Here is a 16,165-nt window from a genome sequence, read left to right as displayed (position 1 = left end):
TTGATATGATAGGCATAAAAGCTTGCTCTATGTTAGATTATATTAAAAGAAATAAAACTGCTGGACCAAAGTAGGTGATAGTCCCTATGTGGTAAGAACCCAGCTCACACGTTGTGTTTTGTTCTGGGCATCATATAAGAAGTACCTGGCCGGCCGGGCGTGGTGGCTCATGCCTGTAATCCTAGCACTTTCGGAGGCCGAGGCAGGCAGATTGCTTTAGCCCAGGAGTTCAAGACCAGCCTGGGCAACATGGGGAAACCCTGTCTCTACAAAAAATACAAAAGTTAGCTGGGTGTGGTGGCCCAGGCCTGTAGTCCCAGCTACTTGGGAGGCTGAGGTGGGAGGATCACCTGAACCCAGGAGGTCGAGGCTGCAGTAAGTTGAGATCATGCCACTGCACTCCTGCCTAGGCCACAGAGTGAGACCCTGTCTCAAAATAAAGAAAGAAAGAAAAGAAAAGAAACAGAAGAGAATCATTTCCAGAAGGCTCCCTGTCTCCAGCAGTATTTCCCCCTGCATCTCATTGGCTGGAACTGGGTCACATGCCCACCCTTGAACCAATCACTAGTAAAGGTAGACGGGAGTACCTTGGTTGGTTTAAGCCAATAGTTTCATCTCCTGAGGCCAGAGTATTGGTCCTCTTCATAGAGCATGCTAAGGCAGAAGGAGGGATGGCGCTAGATTGGTAACTAGGTAGGTAATCAGCTATATCAGCCAAAAGTTTTGTTCCTTTCCTCCAGGAAGTTCCGGGCATCTCACAGGGACCGAGGGATGTCCTGCAGCTGTGCTCAGGGCACTAGAACCAGCGGAGACCCTGGGTGGGCAACAGCTCCCCTGGCCCACCAGCCTCTCTGCACCGCATGATCTCCTCTCTCAGGCCAAGCATTGCTTCTCTCCACTCTGCCTACTCATGGCCTCTCCTCCCCAAAGCTTCAGCGTCTCCAGCCCTTCTCAGCCTGTGTCAGGGCAAAGCCTGCCACCATCAGCAACTTTCCTCTGGAATCCTTCATTCAAACTCTCAAAAGAGGAAACCCAATTGCCTAGTCTATGTGCTCGGGTCACAGGTCTGAACTGGCTGTCTTGGGGTCAGGGGCCACCCTTCCTCTGGCAGCTGAGGCTGGGAGGTGCGACGGTGAGCACAGATGGTGCAAGGGCAGCAGGGGCTGGATGGGGTTGGGAGAACGTTTTTATGAGGGCCAATGCAAGGTCAGGGGAGGGCAAATGAAGCCAGGCAATGTGATGGGACAGAATTGACCCAGATGTGAATATCAACATGATGAAAGCAGGGTGCTATGGTCTGAATGTCTGTATGCCCCCCTAAATTCATACGTCGAGAGCTAATCGCCAGTGTGATAGTATTAGAAGTGGGGGGTCTTTGGGAGATGATTAGCTCATGAGGGCAGAGCGCTCATAAATGGGATTAGTACCCTTATAAAGGAGACCCCAGAGAGCTAGCTAGCCCCTTCTTCCAGTTGGGGACATAGCTAGAAGGTGCCATCTATGAGGAAGAGGGCCCTCACCAGACACCAAATTTGCTGGCGCCTTATTCTTGAACTTCCCAGTATCCAAGACTGTGAGAAATAAATTTCTGTTGTTTATTGAGCTACCCAGTTTATGGGATTTTTATTATAGCAGCCTTACAGACTAAGCCACAGGATGTGTTCACGCATTTGACAGATGATAATTCAGTGCAAGATTGAGGCGAAACCTCTCCTGACTGGCATCTTGTGGTGCCCCATGGGCTGGCACTGAAGACAAGAGACCCTTCTATCCTTCTTCCCCGCTCTTCTCGGACAGGCTCAGGAACCACGACTAGTACAAAGTGCATTCTGGGTGGGGATGTAGTGGATGCTCTTGGGGCTCGCCCACACCCCCTTACCAGGCCCCAAAATCGGCATCTGCTGCTAACAGCTCACAGCAGCCCCCTTTTCTAGAGAACTGCTCTCAGCCACCTTGCCCTGATTCTGGAGAGGCTCCGCTCCTCCCCCACCCCGGCTCCTGGCAGCCGATGACTGCCTGATGCGGGGAAGAAGAAGCCGCCCTCTTGCCTCCAGGGGCCGACTCTGTGATGCTGTCCATGGTCCAGAGCCTCCCGCCGGCTCAGGCCTCGTCCTCGCTCAGCTTGCCCCCGGCATATCCTGACCCCTTCACTCTTACACAATAAGAGGCACACTGAGAGACAATAAGTCACTTGCAAAGAATTCCCGTGGCAGGCTCTGCTCGAAGGGAGAAGTTAGACAAGGTGACAGCTAAGGCTTGTCCACGCTGAGATCCAGGAGCCTGGGATTCTCTTCCATCTCACAGGAGCTCTCCGGGGCGAGCACAGGGAGTGCAGGAACCCATCTCCTCCATCTTCCTGGTTCGTCAGTCACTCCGTAGACATTCTTGAGCACTCACAATGTGCTGGGCTCAGTAAAGGGTTAAGAGGCACAAGACACGGCCTCTGATTTCAGAGGCTTAAAGATGTTTAGTGAGGCAGGTGGAGCCTATAAAAAGGGAAGCAGGCGGCATACGCCAAGGCCCGGAGCTGGCCCCAGCAGACGGGAGGAAACGCAGCAGTCAGGAAGGGCTCCCACGAGAGCTGCGAGGTGAGTGCACGGGACCTCAGAGAGGATTAAAACTTTGATAAAGGAGGAATGATCCAGGGCTCGGCTGGCCCAATGCATAGGCCGTCTGGTCAAAGAGGAACTCTCTGTAGAGAAGCGAGGAGATAAGGTGGAGGCGGCAGGTTTCTGCCTGGGGGTACCAGAAAGGACAAGAGTGGAGAATGAGATCAAGGTTCGGAGCCAGAGTGATTGGGAGAAGGAAGCTCAGAACGGGGAGCCCCTGGGTCTTGCCCATTTGTCATCTCCACTTCCTTCCCCAGAAAGCTTTGCACAGTACTGGGCACATAGTAGGTGTTTTGTGTTTGCTGAACAGGACTCCTACCCATAGGGGTTCCCTCCTCCTCTGTCTCTTCCCTGGATCCAGGCTCCTCTGAACAGCAGCAGGGGCTGTGGAATGGGAATGGGGATAGTGGGTGGAGCCTTCTAGGTCAGCATGACCTGGTCCTCAGAGGATCCGGAAAAGAGAAGGCCCTCCCTGTCCATCCCAGCAGGGACTTAATTAGAAGAGCTAATTAGTGGACCGGGAGTGGGAGATGGAGGCACTGGCGCCTGTGTGCATGCAGGAGCGTGCGAGCTAAGGATAATTTCAGGCTCACTTTCCGCAGGGAATGAAGCTGTGGGGAGGGGGCTGCTGTGAGTAGGAAAACAGCCAGGGCCCGCATGCTGGCCTGGCTCTGCCCCTCCATCAGCGCCAGCAGACTGGGGCCCCAGGGGCACACCCATGCTAACATCCATGCTCACATGCTCACCCTCATAGTCACACACTCATGCACATGCACACATTGACATGTGCCCAATTCATACATTTCCACTCTCACACCTTTACACATAGTCACACACTCACACAGACATCCGCATACAACCACATCACCCAGTTATGCACTCACATACACACTCAGTCACAGACACATTCACACACTCCTATGCCTGCATTCACACACATGCTCACAATGACTCACACACATTCGTGCACTTACACACTCATACACAGGGTCAGTGGTGAACTCACACACTTGCCTACATGCTCACACATATACTCATGCACTCACATACATTCACACACACACTGACATACACATGCATGTGTGGAGGCAGCAGTTTTGAACTCCAGGGCTCCACACCCACGCCGATCCCTCTTAACTGTGCTAGAATGCTCATCTCAGCTCTACCCCAGGGCCATGAACAGAACCCTGCACCATACAAACCCCAGCCCTCTGCTCTCACCCTCAGCCCCTCCACAATGTCCTCTCCCACCCTGTGGCTTTTTTCAAAGGAAAAGAAACTTCTCAAAGTGGATGCCACAGTCTCCCTTGCTTCTGTGGCCAGCACATCCCGGCAGAGGGAAGTTCTTCCTGCCAGCTACCGTCAGGCCAGTCCAGTTCTCCAGGACAGAGAATGTTCTCACCTGACAGCCCGTGCCCTAGAATAGCCCCATAGCCACACTCTGGGGCCTTAGATCTAGATGACTCTGAGTGACCTTGGGCAAGTTACCAAACCTCTCTGAGCCTCAGTCTTCTCATCTGTAAAATGAGCATAACAACATTATGTGAGGTTGTGTGAGGAATATGTGAAGTTATATGTGTAACCTGTTTAGCACAGAGCCCAGTGTGCACATGTGCTCAGTAAGTTCAACACTTATCATCCTGGGGGCCAAACCCAACACTCACAGCTCCCACTCCCCAGCCAGGGCTCAGTTTTGCCCTCTGGGCCTGGCTCCCTCTTCCCTGCCTTCCTCATCTCAGAATAAGAAGACAGGTTATTAGTACAAATTTGATCAAAATGACACATGGATTAGCATGGAAGCTGCAAAGTCTAATTCCGTTTACTGTTCTAGGGGAGCATGCAATTATGACAGGAGCTGGGACAGAGTGTTTTTAATAACATTTCTTGTTAAGATTTAATTATAGGAAATTGTATTTTCTTAATCACTGAAAACTCAACTGGCTAGGAAAAGAATCGTGATAATTTTGTTTGCAGTTTATTAAATCCTTAGGATATTCTTTCTCTTACATTTGCTTTTATTATATGCTGCTGCTAAGTGCTTTTTAACCCTTGGAGCTGTGAAGAGGGAGGCCTGCCAGCCCCTGCCTCTCCTGTCCCAGGCCTTCCACTCCTGGCAAACTCGGATGCCAATAACCCCAGAAACCAAGGCAACTTAGGAAGCAGAGTTGTTTGGTTTCCTGTCCAGTAGGAAGAACAGGTGTGTTCTCCTCCTTGTCTGAAGTTAGTGGGCTGAGAAACCATCCCCAGAATACCTGGCCCTCATATCAGCCTCCCCTGGAAACACAGCCCTGAGGTGTCCCCTTGCCCAGAACCTTTGAGGAAAGTTGCAGAAGTGACAGCATCTTTCATAGGCCCATTCAGGAGTCTGGAGCTAAGGGCAGTGCCCTGAGGATAAGGTGGCACTGCTGGAGCTATCTGACCCCTGCCGGGTCTCTTTTGGACAGGGCAGAACTGTGAGTGAAGTTTCCGCCCTGTATCTGGCCTCATACAAGGCCTCCTTCCTGCTGGCTGTTGTGCTAAGAATTGGGATACAGAAATGGACACGACAGAGCCATGCCCAGTGTGTCCCCAGGCCCTTCTGCTTTTGTGCGAGCATGAGCAGGGCATGGGGAGAGAAGGGGGCCGTGGAGAGAGGTTTCCACTCAGGAAACGGGATGTGGGGAAACCAGAGGCACAAAGGAGCCACGGTCTACCCGTTCCTCCAGGAAACCGTGCTCAGGGGAAACTATACAATATCACCAACAACATGAGGAGTGATGCTTAGAAAAGCAACACGAGACACCAACCCCACAAGGGATTTGTGCTGCTGTGGCTAAGTAAGAATTCCTCAGTCAAAGGAAAGCGTTTCTGACTGCAAATTTCTGTGATCCCAGAAATGCATGCGTGCATGAGCGCGCACGGAAGTGTATGTGTGTGTGTGTGTGTGTGTGTGTGTGCATGCGCACATGGTGGTGGGGGCCCTCTTGGCCTCAGTCTACAGCTCCATCTCCATCTTTACCTGGCCCCATGACTCGCTAAGCCTGGACCATCTCCATACAGACACTGCAGCCACAGGCAGCCTTTCCTCCAGAGAGCACCACCTTTTCGGCCAACAAGTACCACTTGTGTCTCTCCTGCTGCAAATCAAACTCAGGCCCTCTTGATCTTTTGGGAGGTGGGGGAAGAGGGACAATGAGATAATGAATGGAATTCTCAGCAAAACAGCTTCATCTGACACATCTCTGGGTCTTTCCACTCTCTTTTCAACTCTGAGCCCCTAGCTCTCTTAACCATCCCCCAGTGGCCTCTCTGTTCCTTCCACGTCCCTTTGGTCTCTTTGTTCTCTGGGGCTGGGGAAAGCAGGCCTGACAGCGTTAACCCTGATGGCAGAGTGCAGGACATCAAAGAGGCTGCAAGAGAGGTGATGGATAATAGATAGGTGGAAGCATGAATGATACATATGCAGATAAATGATGGATAATGGGGCCCGCATGATGTATAGGTGGCTGCCAGAGTAATAGATGGGTAGGTACATATAGACTGATGGAGGGAGAGAGTTTCAGAGACAACAGACACAGGGGCAGCTGGAAGGACTGATTCCGGAGTTCTGATAGATGCATCGCTACTAAATAGGCAAGGAGAGGAGAGGCAGGACAGGCACCTAATGAGATAAGACAGAGGGATGTACGCCAAGAGGGGTTCCTGGGCACAAGGGGCTAGAGGAAAAGTAACCATCAATGGATGGACACCCAGAGGCTTCCACTGACCACTGACAGTGTCCCTGGTAGGTGGCAGGATGGAGGGGGTAAGCTGAAGGAGCCCCGGTGAGTGGATGGGTGATGGATGTGTGGAGAGATGAGGAATGGCTGGGCCCATTGATCAGGGTCCTCACTTCCCTGACCTCTCTCTGCCCAGGGCTGGGCTTCCAGGCCCCTGGGTGCAGCCGGGGCGGTGGCGTGCTGCTCTGATGGTGGCCGCGCGGGGGCGCCCACAGCCGGGGCATGGCGCAGAGGGGCGAGGAGGGGGTGCGGGCTGCAGCCTATCCGGCACCCTCCTAGAGTTTGTTTCCATGACAGCGGAGCCCACGTGACCCCTCCCCACTCCCCTTCTCTCTTTCCCTTCCTAAATAAAGTCCCTGGTTGAAAACTGCTCCCCAAGGAGGGGCAGAAAAAAGGCTTCTTGCTGGGCTGCTTTGCCTAGCATCGGAGCAAGTCTTTGAAGCCCGGCCGCCTCCCAGAGCTGCAGGAGCCAGTGTGCGCCTTCTCCGTCACTCCCTCTGCTTGTCCCTCTTGCCCTGTTTTAAATCGTTTCCCTCTCACCACCCACCGCCCCCAATCCTCAGGGTCTTCCCGACGCCAGCTTCTCTCCAGAGCCAGCTGGTATGGAGCGGAGAGACGGGGAGGGAAGCTATTATTCTGGAAAGGGCAAGGCTAACTCCTGGAAGCATGGGGGCTGGGCGGGGTGGCGGGTGCTGGAGCAGATAAGACCCTCTCTCAGAGGAAGCTGCTGCTGCTCCCAGCAGCCCTCCAAGGGACCTGCCCAGCCCAGCTGGGGTGAGGGGCCTGTCGCAGCCTGACACAGCTCGGCAGCTCCTCCCCAGCCCCCGCCATAGGCAGATGCACCCCTCCCTCAGCTCCAGCTCAGCTCCATCTCCCAGGCAGGTGGCGCACAGCTGCAGAGGAGACAGCAGGAGCATAAGCCCCGGCAGCAGCAGCCTCAGGGAGGGCTGGGGTCTGGAGGTGGAGCTGTCACGACAGGAACAAAAGACCTCTTGCCTAAGCCCAAGGTTTCATTGTGTCCACTGGAAGCCAGACACACAGACTCAAGCCCTCCAACGGAGACAGGCGCTGCTGCCTCAGAGATTTGCCTTCACAGTTCTTTTTAGTAACCGCTTATTACCCTACCCCAGGGCCTCTGGAAACAGAAAATCAGATAGCCCAGCCAGAGAGGCACAGAGAGGTGAAGTGACTAGCTCAGCACACCACAGTCTGGCAGCTGCAAGGCTGTAGCCACCATCAGACCCAGGGGATTCTCAGTCCTGAAGAGTTAGGGAAAACAGCAAGGAAGGAGGAACGCAAGGCATGCAGAGAAGGTAGTGTAAGTGTTGTGGGGAGGGGGTGTTTTTTAGGTACCGGATTCCCTTCCAAACAATGGCCAAGTCCCGTCCTCTGCTTCACATACCGGATTCCCCTTGAGATTAAAAACAAACAAACAAAAAATAAAACCTGGCTACTGTGCCTCTGTCTGGAAGAAGTGACACCACTTTAAGAAGCAGTGAAAGTTGTCCAGGATTGGCCAGTGGTTGGAGGGGGCAGAGAGAGAATTCCAAGCAGAAGGGACAGTGTAGCAAAGGCAGAGAGGCACGGAGTGTGAGGGGAGTGGAGACAGCTCTATAGTCCCAGGGCAAAGGTGCAAGAGAAAGAGGCAGGGCTCAGATCATAGAGTCTTGTTCACCATCCAACAAGCTTGCAACAGGGAGCCACTGAAGAGTTTTGAGCAGGGGAGTCACCAGTTCAGATTTGTAATGTGGAGATGTATTGGAGTGGGTGTCAGAGACTGGGATGTCAGTTAGGAAGCTTCTGCCACAGTCCAGGGAGGGGAACACGGGGTGGGATGATGGGGAACCAACCATGTCAGAGTAATAAGGATTGGGTTGGGGGAAAGGGAGAGTCAATAAATATTCTGGACATCCAAGCATCAGCACCCAAAAGGATGAAGACAGAGTGAGCAAAATCACAGTCAAGGCCGACTTCTGGGTACCTGGCCTGGGTGTGGGTGAACTGCAGTGCCACCCTCTGAAAGGTTACATGGGAGGAGGAGCAGGCTTAGGGGAAGAAGTCCAGTTTGGAACACGCTGAGTTTGAGGTACCTGAGGGTGTCCATATCGACTTCCAAGAGGTAATTGAATATTCTGTCCTGAGCTCCACAGGTGAAGGCTGGACTAGCAATGTACACAGTGGCGGAAATCCCAAGGGCTATAGAGGCGACTGCCCAGGAGAGAGAATAGAGCAAGGGCCTAGGTCAGAGAAAGACGAAGAAGGAACTGTCAGAGAGAGAAGGAAGCTGGTGGAGCGTTGTGTCGCGGTGGGGTCGGGATAGAGGGGCTCTTGAAGGAGGGAGGCCGATCAGATACAGCAGAAAGCACCAATGAGAAAAACACAGGTGTTTCCCATGGATTTGGTGCTGGACCCTCTATTAACAATTCCAATCTGGCAGTAAACTCAAGGTATATTCAAACTGAGTGATTCAAAGAGAGTTTAATGAAGGTTTAGGCCAGGTGCAAAGGTGTGGGCAGGGTGCAGGGACATCAACAGGAGATGCTGAAGCCCCAGGGCTTGGAACAGGGGAGCTGGGCCCAAAGGGACATGGACAGAGCCATGGGGAGGGCCTGCTGGATGGGAGCTGTAACCTTGTGTGGAGAGACACAGCAAAGAGCCAGCCCCCTGAAGTCCCGCAGGGAGCACATCAGGAAAATAAAGATCTTGGCTTCACTCTCCTCTCTCTGATCTTCTGTGAGGCTCTCCCTTTGTTGGCCCTCCCTGGCACAGGGAGCCTGGGCCATGCTGGTCACAGAGGTCGGCCTGGGAGCACAGTGCTGGTGGAGGAGGATTCCAAGACAGAGAAGCCTGCCTAGTCATTGGCAGCTTATCAAGAGCCTATTCAGGGCTTGGAGGTCACAGAAGCTTTGCTGTTGAGAACTCAGAATAGGACAGACAGGAGAGGATATGAAGACTTGGATGCCTGGGACCCAGGGAGAGTGTTTTGTTTTGTTTGTTTTGTTAGAGACAGGATCTCATTATGTTGCCCAGGCTGGAGTGCAGTGGCACAATCATAATCATAGCTCACTGTAGCCTCAAATGCGTGGGCCCAAGTGAGCCTCCTGCCTCAGCCTCCCAAGTAGCTGAGATTATAGGTGCAAGCCACTGTGCCTGGCGAGGGAGAACTTTTTTAGGATAGGAAGTATTTGAGTAGATTTTGACACAGGAAAAGGAATGCAGACACACTGGAGGAAAGGGAGGTGAGAGTTGGAGGCCGGCTGAGGAGGAGGCAGGTGGGGGTGTGGGGGCAGTGGAGGGCTCTCTGGGAGGAGGGACAGAAGGGACTTGATCGGGAGGACAGAGGCCCATCCTCTGCTTCCTCCCGAAAAGGCTGCAGAACAGCCTAAAGCCAGGGGGTGGGTCTTTCAGGCCCAGAAAGGGGAGTGTCTCTCTGCCAAGGACCAGGGCAAGGGTCCAAAACAGAGACACACAGCCCAGCCCAGGCCTGAGTGGTGGCTGGAGGGTATGGAGGTGTGAGAAGAGACCCCCATAGTCAGAGAGAAGATTCAGAAGCAGTTTCTGGAATGGACTGGGATCCCACCACTGGGGCCGTCTCAAATCTCCCTTAGCCAAAGTTTGAGGAACTGAAGCTCACATTCAGCCCAGGTAACAATTAGAAAAGCTGCTCTTCTCCCCCCCTTTTTTTTTTTTTTTTTTTGAGAAGGAGTCACGCTCTATCGCCCAGGCTGGAGTGCAGTGGGAGGATCTCGGCTCACTGCAACCTCCACCTCCTGGGTTCAAGTGATTCTCCTGCCTCAGCCTCTAGAGTAGCTAGGACTACAGGCACACGCCACCACACCTGGCTAAACTTTTTGTATTTTTAGTAGAGACAGGGTTTCACCATGTTGGCCAGGCTAGTCTCGAACTCCTGGGCTCAAGTGATCTGCCTGCTTCAGACTCCCAAAGTGCTGGGATTACAGGCGTGAGCCACCACGCCTATCCAGAAGAGCTGCTTTCTAAAGCACGTACTAGAGGAGTCTCTTACCAGGATGATTTAGCAACCACAGCATCTATGGAGAACTTCAGTATGTGCCAGTGACCAAAGCTTTATACAGATTAACTTCAATGTCATGAAAAATCTCATGGAGCAGCTATTATTATTATTAGTCCCATTTTATAGATTAGAAAACTGAGGCTCTACAAGATTGTATGTTTACATGGGGTCCCACAGCCAGTCAGAAGTGCCAGGATTCCCACCCAGGCCTGCCTGACCCCCAGCACCCTCCTAGAACCACCCCAGGTTGGGAGGGGTAGGGGAGAGCTGGCCTGGGACATTCTCACCTAATAGAAGTCCCAGAAAGCCCCAACCCAGGCTTTCTGCAGTTGTTTCTGCTTGAGTGGAATTCCCATTGCGTTGTTTTACCGCCCTCTATAAAAGTTACCATTGAAGGACAAAAGACGCGGTGAAAATCTAAAGGGGATTTCTGCTTCTGTTTCTGAACCAGAAGAAAAAGAAGTAGTGAAACCAGGTGCTTCTTGGCTGATCAGCCTGGGAAGAGAGAATTATTAATAACCAGGACCATTTCAGTTGCCAGTAACAAAAACCCAATTCACATTGGTTTAGGAAATCATAATAGCCGATGTCAGCTGCTCACTATATACTAGGCACTGTTCTGAGCACTAATGTGAATCCATTCATTTAATTCTCAGAAGTATGCTGTGAAATTTACACTATTATCTCACAGAGGAGACAGAGGCACAGGGATTAAATAAGGTGCTCACATCACTTAGCAAGATTGCAGCCCAGGCTGCTGAGCTCCAAACTTTGGCTAAGGGAGATTTGGGACAGCCCCAGTGGTGGGATCCCAGTCCATTCCAGAAACTGCTTCTGAATCTTCTCTCTGACTATGGGGGTCTCTTCTTACACCTCCATACCCTCCAGCCACCACTCAGGCCTGGGCTGGGCTGTGTGTCTCTGTTTTGGACCCTTGCCCTGGTCCTTGGCAGAGAGACACTCCCCTTTCTGGGCCTGAAAGACCCACCCCCTGGTTTTAGGCTGTTCTGCAGCCTTTTCAGGAGGAAGCAGAGGATGGGCCTCTGTCCTCCCGATCAAGTCCCTTCTGTCCCTCCTCCCAGAGACAAGTCCACCACAGCCTTGGAGAGCCAGCAAATAAACACACTGGCCCATGTCATTATTGAGACCAGGTGGCACTGGATCTAAAACATCTTGTTCCTTTCTCTCAGCTCTGCTTCTTTCGGCCTGGCCACTCCTCCCTCCATGGCAAGGACAGCTGCACATCTCACCCCTTCCTGTGTCTATCACCCCAAAGGGAAGGTGCACTCCACTTCCCTGCTTGCTCCAGCAGCAAAATCCTGGGGAAGGTGTCTGAGTGGTCTGGCCCTGGCCACACACCTAACCCAGAACCAGCCACTCTGCCTGGGGCTAGGAGAGAGGGAAATTGTGCCAGGCAGCCAAAAGCAGTAGCCACCCCAGGAACACTCAGGGAAGAGGGTAGCAGCTGCCGGGAAGAAGAGAAGACGTGGAGATTAAAGCTGGGCGGGTGGTTAGGAGGCAAGCGGGACCCAAGATCTGGCCCTTTGTGTTTCTACCTCAAACAGGAGGTAAGACAGCAGCAGAGGGAAACTTTCCTTCTTCACCACTTGCTGGGTGTGGACCAAAAATACCAAGACTTGTATTCACACACACAACCTCTAAACACACATGCTTCTATATGTATTAAATAAATATTGGCACATACACATGCTTAAACACACATCCCTGGACACTTTACACTCCATACAGACACCTACACAATCACAGGCATGTATACTGCATCAGTCAGGATAGGCAAGGCTATGCTTCATTAACAAATAACTCCAAAACCTCTACTGCTTAAAACCAAAGGGCTTGCTTCTTGCTCACGCGACATGCCAGTCACAGCTTCTGCACATCATATCACCCCAAGGCCCAGACTGATGGAGAAGCCACTAGCTCAAAGCTTGCTGGTCATAGTGCCAGAGGGAAAGAAAGACCTCTGGAAGATGTTGCATTGGCAATTACATTCTTCTGCCGGGAAGTGACACTTTCTCTTCTGCCCATTGGCCAGAACTGGTCATATGGCCCCATCCAACCACAAGGGGGCCAGGGAGTGCAATTCGGAAGAGGAGACCCGGAAATATTTAGCAAATAGCACTAGCGACTAGTGAGTAGTGCGCGCGCACGCGTGCGTACACACACACACACACACACACACACTTACTGCTCTTCCCACGGTCTCCTTATTTTATCCTTTTGTGTCCTGGACTCCTAAACAATTCCCTGTCCCTAGTAATCAGGGTGGAGAGTCTCCTGCCAGGAGCCAGAGGTTGTGGAAACTTACATCCCCCTTCATTTCAGTCCTGTCGGCTGCCCTGAGTCTCCCCGTCTCACTCTGGGCCCCATCATCCATCTCCCTCCCTGCCCATTCGTCTGAGCCTCCCCTGCCCCAGCTTCTGCCTCCTGCCAAGAAGAGATAAAAGAGACAGCTGCGTATTTATTCAGCGCTACTTCTACTTCTCACTGCTGCCCCACCACTTGCTTCAAGCTCCCCGCTAGCATCCTCCTCCCTTTCTTCTTTCTACGATTGCCTTAAGAGCTAAGCGTGAGCTAGTGGCACCCAGAGAGGTGGTTGCTATGGGGGAAGGGAGGAATGAGGGGAGGGGGGACCTCAGGGCCCTTGGGGGTGAGAGGAGAAGGCAGACATGAACAAAAACTCAGAGAAGGCGTGAGATGTAGAATAACACTCACAAGCGGACAGAGACAGAAAAGAAACACAAAATGTGGCAGAGAGAAGCAGAGACGCAGCGAGGGACAGAGGCAGATGGAAAGAGACACAGATTGACAGAGACAGAAATAAGTGGAACAGAGACACAGAGACTGGGCCAGAGGAATGAATGCAGAAAGAGAAAAGATGGAAGGTAGAAGTGGGGATGTGTTTAGGGCGTGTGTGTATGTTGCTGTACAGCTCTGGTTTTTAAGCCACGCTTTCACTGAAATGGATTCATGAAGGCAGGTGCTGTGCTATCTTTAAAGATAGGGAGAGGATGTGGCACTTTTGAAGCCAGTGGTGCAGGTTTAAGGCCAGGCCATAAGCTCAGGGCGCTGGCAGGGTTTCCCTGGAGATCTCTGGTGCCAAGTGGTCAGCTCCACAGCATTAGCTCTGTGGTCGGAGGAGGCTGCAGGTCTAAGCTGTGAATGCTTCCTCAGTGGCCTCAGCCACACTTCTGCTCCAGCTCCAGCTCTGCCTGCAGCAAAGGGACCCTAGGAGAAAGGGGAGAGGGGCGGAAGCAGTCCCTGCCCTGTGCAGGGGATGAAGGGGGCCCAGGCTGAAAACGGAGGTAGATTCCTATCTTTAAGGAGCCCTGAGTCTGAGCAGAGGTTTGAGCCTCATTCATTCCTTCAACACATGGTCCTGGTACCCTACTCTGTGCCAGGCCCCAAGACACAGTGGAAGACAAAAGCCATGTGCCCTGTAGGTTTTAGCCTAATGGAGGAGACAGACCACAAACAAACCACAATTATATAACAACAAACCAGGTTCGGTGCTACAAAGTGAAAGGGCATCATCGTGGGAGAATCTTGGCGGTGGGGGCTTCTTTACACTCAGGAAAGTCTCTCCAAGTAGGTGATACTGTGGCCAAGACCTTCCAGATGAGAAGGAGCCAGGTAAGAGGAAAAGTGGGGGGTGGCATGGGGTGGGGAGTGGGGACACCAGCCCAGGTGGCAAAAACAGCCCAATTCATAAAGCGACACCCAGCTTGGGCACTACTCCAAGGTGAGCCCGCGGCGTCGGAGTGGGTCAGCCGGCTGTTCAGGAGCTGGCAGGGCAAGCCTCCATGGACTGTGGGTTTGATTTTAGGGACAATGGTGAGAGACATGAGTGGTGTCCACGCACTCATGCTGGGCACCTACAGTGTGCCGGCCCGAGCAGGGGGCGGGAGGCTAGCTCAGTTGTTGGGACAGAAGTAAGAAGACCTCGGGGCAGAGGAAACCAACGAATCTGATCAGGTCACTCCTTGGGTTAACTCCCTCAGCAGCTCCCACCGCCCTCAGGATAAAGGCCAGACCCCTCAGCAGGGAGGCAAGGCCCTCTCACCCTGTCTGTTCCCCATCTCCTCCCTCTGGCCCTTCCATGTGTGGGACTCAATGCTCCCTCCAGGGCCTTGCAGTGGCTGTGCCGTCTGTCTGAAACACCCTCCCCACCGCTGTCTCCTCCATTTACTGAACACCTAGCCATCCTTCAAGACTTAGCTCCACGCTCCCTCTTCTTAGTGAGGTTTTTGCTGAGCCCGGCCCCTCCCCAGTGAAACTGGCCATTCTCCTTTGGGCCTCACAGTACCACATGTACCAGAATACTTCACTGCCCTTGTCTGTCTGTTTCCTGCATGAGGTCCCTTAGAGCAGAGGCTATGCTGCTGGCTTAGAATCTTCAGGTGAATCACTCACCTGTGCTGCTCAGGTAGCTGATTAGAGGCAGAAGAGTTGTTCCAATGTCCACCCCCTCAACACCGCCTCAGGATAATTGAAGCTGAGCCCTCGCCTTGTCAAAAGAAGAGTACAGGGACCAGAGTCTGGGAGATTAGCCTAAGAAATGTTTTGAGGCAATTAATGCCACTCAGAGTTCAGAAGGAAGGGCAGGGTCATGGTTTGGTGGCAGAGGATCGGGAGCTTCAAGTTGGGAGAGGGTGGGCTCAGGGGTAGAGAGTGTGCTGAGGACTCAGGGTGATGAGGCAGGGACTGGGAGAGAAGGTCAGGGGAGGAAAGCTGCTGCCCACTCTGCCATCAGGTACCAATGACTCAGGGCAGAGTCCATCTGGGGAGGGCCAGCGTGAGAGTCGGGCTAATCCCAGGAAGGTGAATCTGCCACGGAGAGATTTTTATCCAATTTGCCATGGTCTCCCTCCAGGGACTTCATGTTCTGCTAAGACAGAGGCAAAGAGAAAGCTCACCCCTGGAGATGACCTCTTTGAGTCTCTGGCTGTGCTTCTGTTCCGAGGAAGACATAGGCATCTGTGCCACAGCATCCCTTGGGGAGGACCTGGAGCGGGCTGCAGGGAACAGAGCTGAGAAGTCGGGGAGAAGTGGGGAAAGGTCAGGGGAAGCAAGGCAGAGGTTAAGGGAGGCCTTGGGAGAAGGCAGGATCACAGAAACCATGGAAATGCAGGAGGCCCCAGCCCAGAACCACGGGGAGGCTGCACAAGGAGGCCCACAGAGCCCCCGGAAGACAAAAGCCAGGGTCAGGGAGGATGTGGGGCCGAGGCTAACTGCACTGACGGATGGTAGCTTCTCTTTCCCCGGGTGCTTCTGAGGGAGAGGGGGATTTCTAAAGTCCCATGTGGCTTGGGTCCCCATACACTAATCCACAGAGGATCGTATGACTAAGCAAGACTTCCTGGGCCACCAGAGCGTCCTGTCAGCATCCATTGAGGTGGGGACTGCGCTTGGCACCTGGAAAGAAGGCCCCAGTCTGCCCTGAGCCTGATGGCCAAGATGGCCGCATCTGGCCCACCGTGGAGTCAGGGCAAGGGCCTAGGTCAGAGGGAACGGGACGCCCTCCCTCCAGATCATGAGGCCTGGACAGCCGGACAGGGATCAAGACAGTTGCCAGGGAGGGATGGAAAAAAGAAGAGGTAAAGCCACTGCTGTAAGAGGCTAGCCCCATCGCAGTGGCTCAGCCTGTGAAAGTTCATTTCCTGCTCAGTCACAGTCCAGCGCCAGCACTGCTGTCAGGGTGGCCTCCCCTGGCTCCCTCCCTCCTCTGGCTCTGCCCACTTGAAGAC

At 53.1% G+C, this 16,165-nt stretch overlaps 1 long non-coding RNA gene across 2 annotated transcripts; it reads right to left on the bottom strand.

The window, feature by feature from the left end:
• Positions 1 to 1,594: 1,594 nt before the first annotated feature.
• LOC134810296 (uncharacterized) lies at positions 1,595 to 15,715 on the bottom strand. Of its 2 annotated transcripts, none has more exons than XR_010157997.1 (3): positions 15,335 to 15,715; positions 14,832 to 14,969; positions 1,595 to 2,736 (listed from the first exon to the last, which is right to left on the bottom strand). It is a non-coding gene; the product is annotated as an uncharacterized LOC134810296 (long non-coding RNA). The 2 variants fall into 2 exon arrangements; XR_010157996.1 differs by lacking the exon at positions 1,595 to 2,736 and adding an exon at positions 12,240 to 13,646 and having other exon boundaries at positions 15,335 to 15,651.
• Between the last annotated feature and the right edge of the window lie 450 nt (positions 15,716 to 16,165).

The sequence above is a fragment of the Pan troglodytes genome, chromosome 5 (assembly GCF_028858775.2).
Source record: "Pan troglodytes isolate AG18354 chromosome 5, NHGRI_mPanTro3-v2.0_pri, whole genome shotgun sequence".
Classification (NCBI taxonomy): domain Eukaryota; kingdom Metazoa; phylum Chordata; class Mammalia; order Primates; family Hominidae; genus Pan; species Pan troglodytes.
This window is presented reverse-complemented; position numbering and strand designations above follow the sequence as displayed.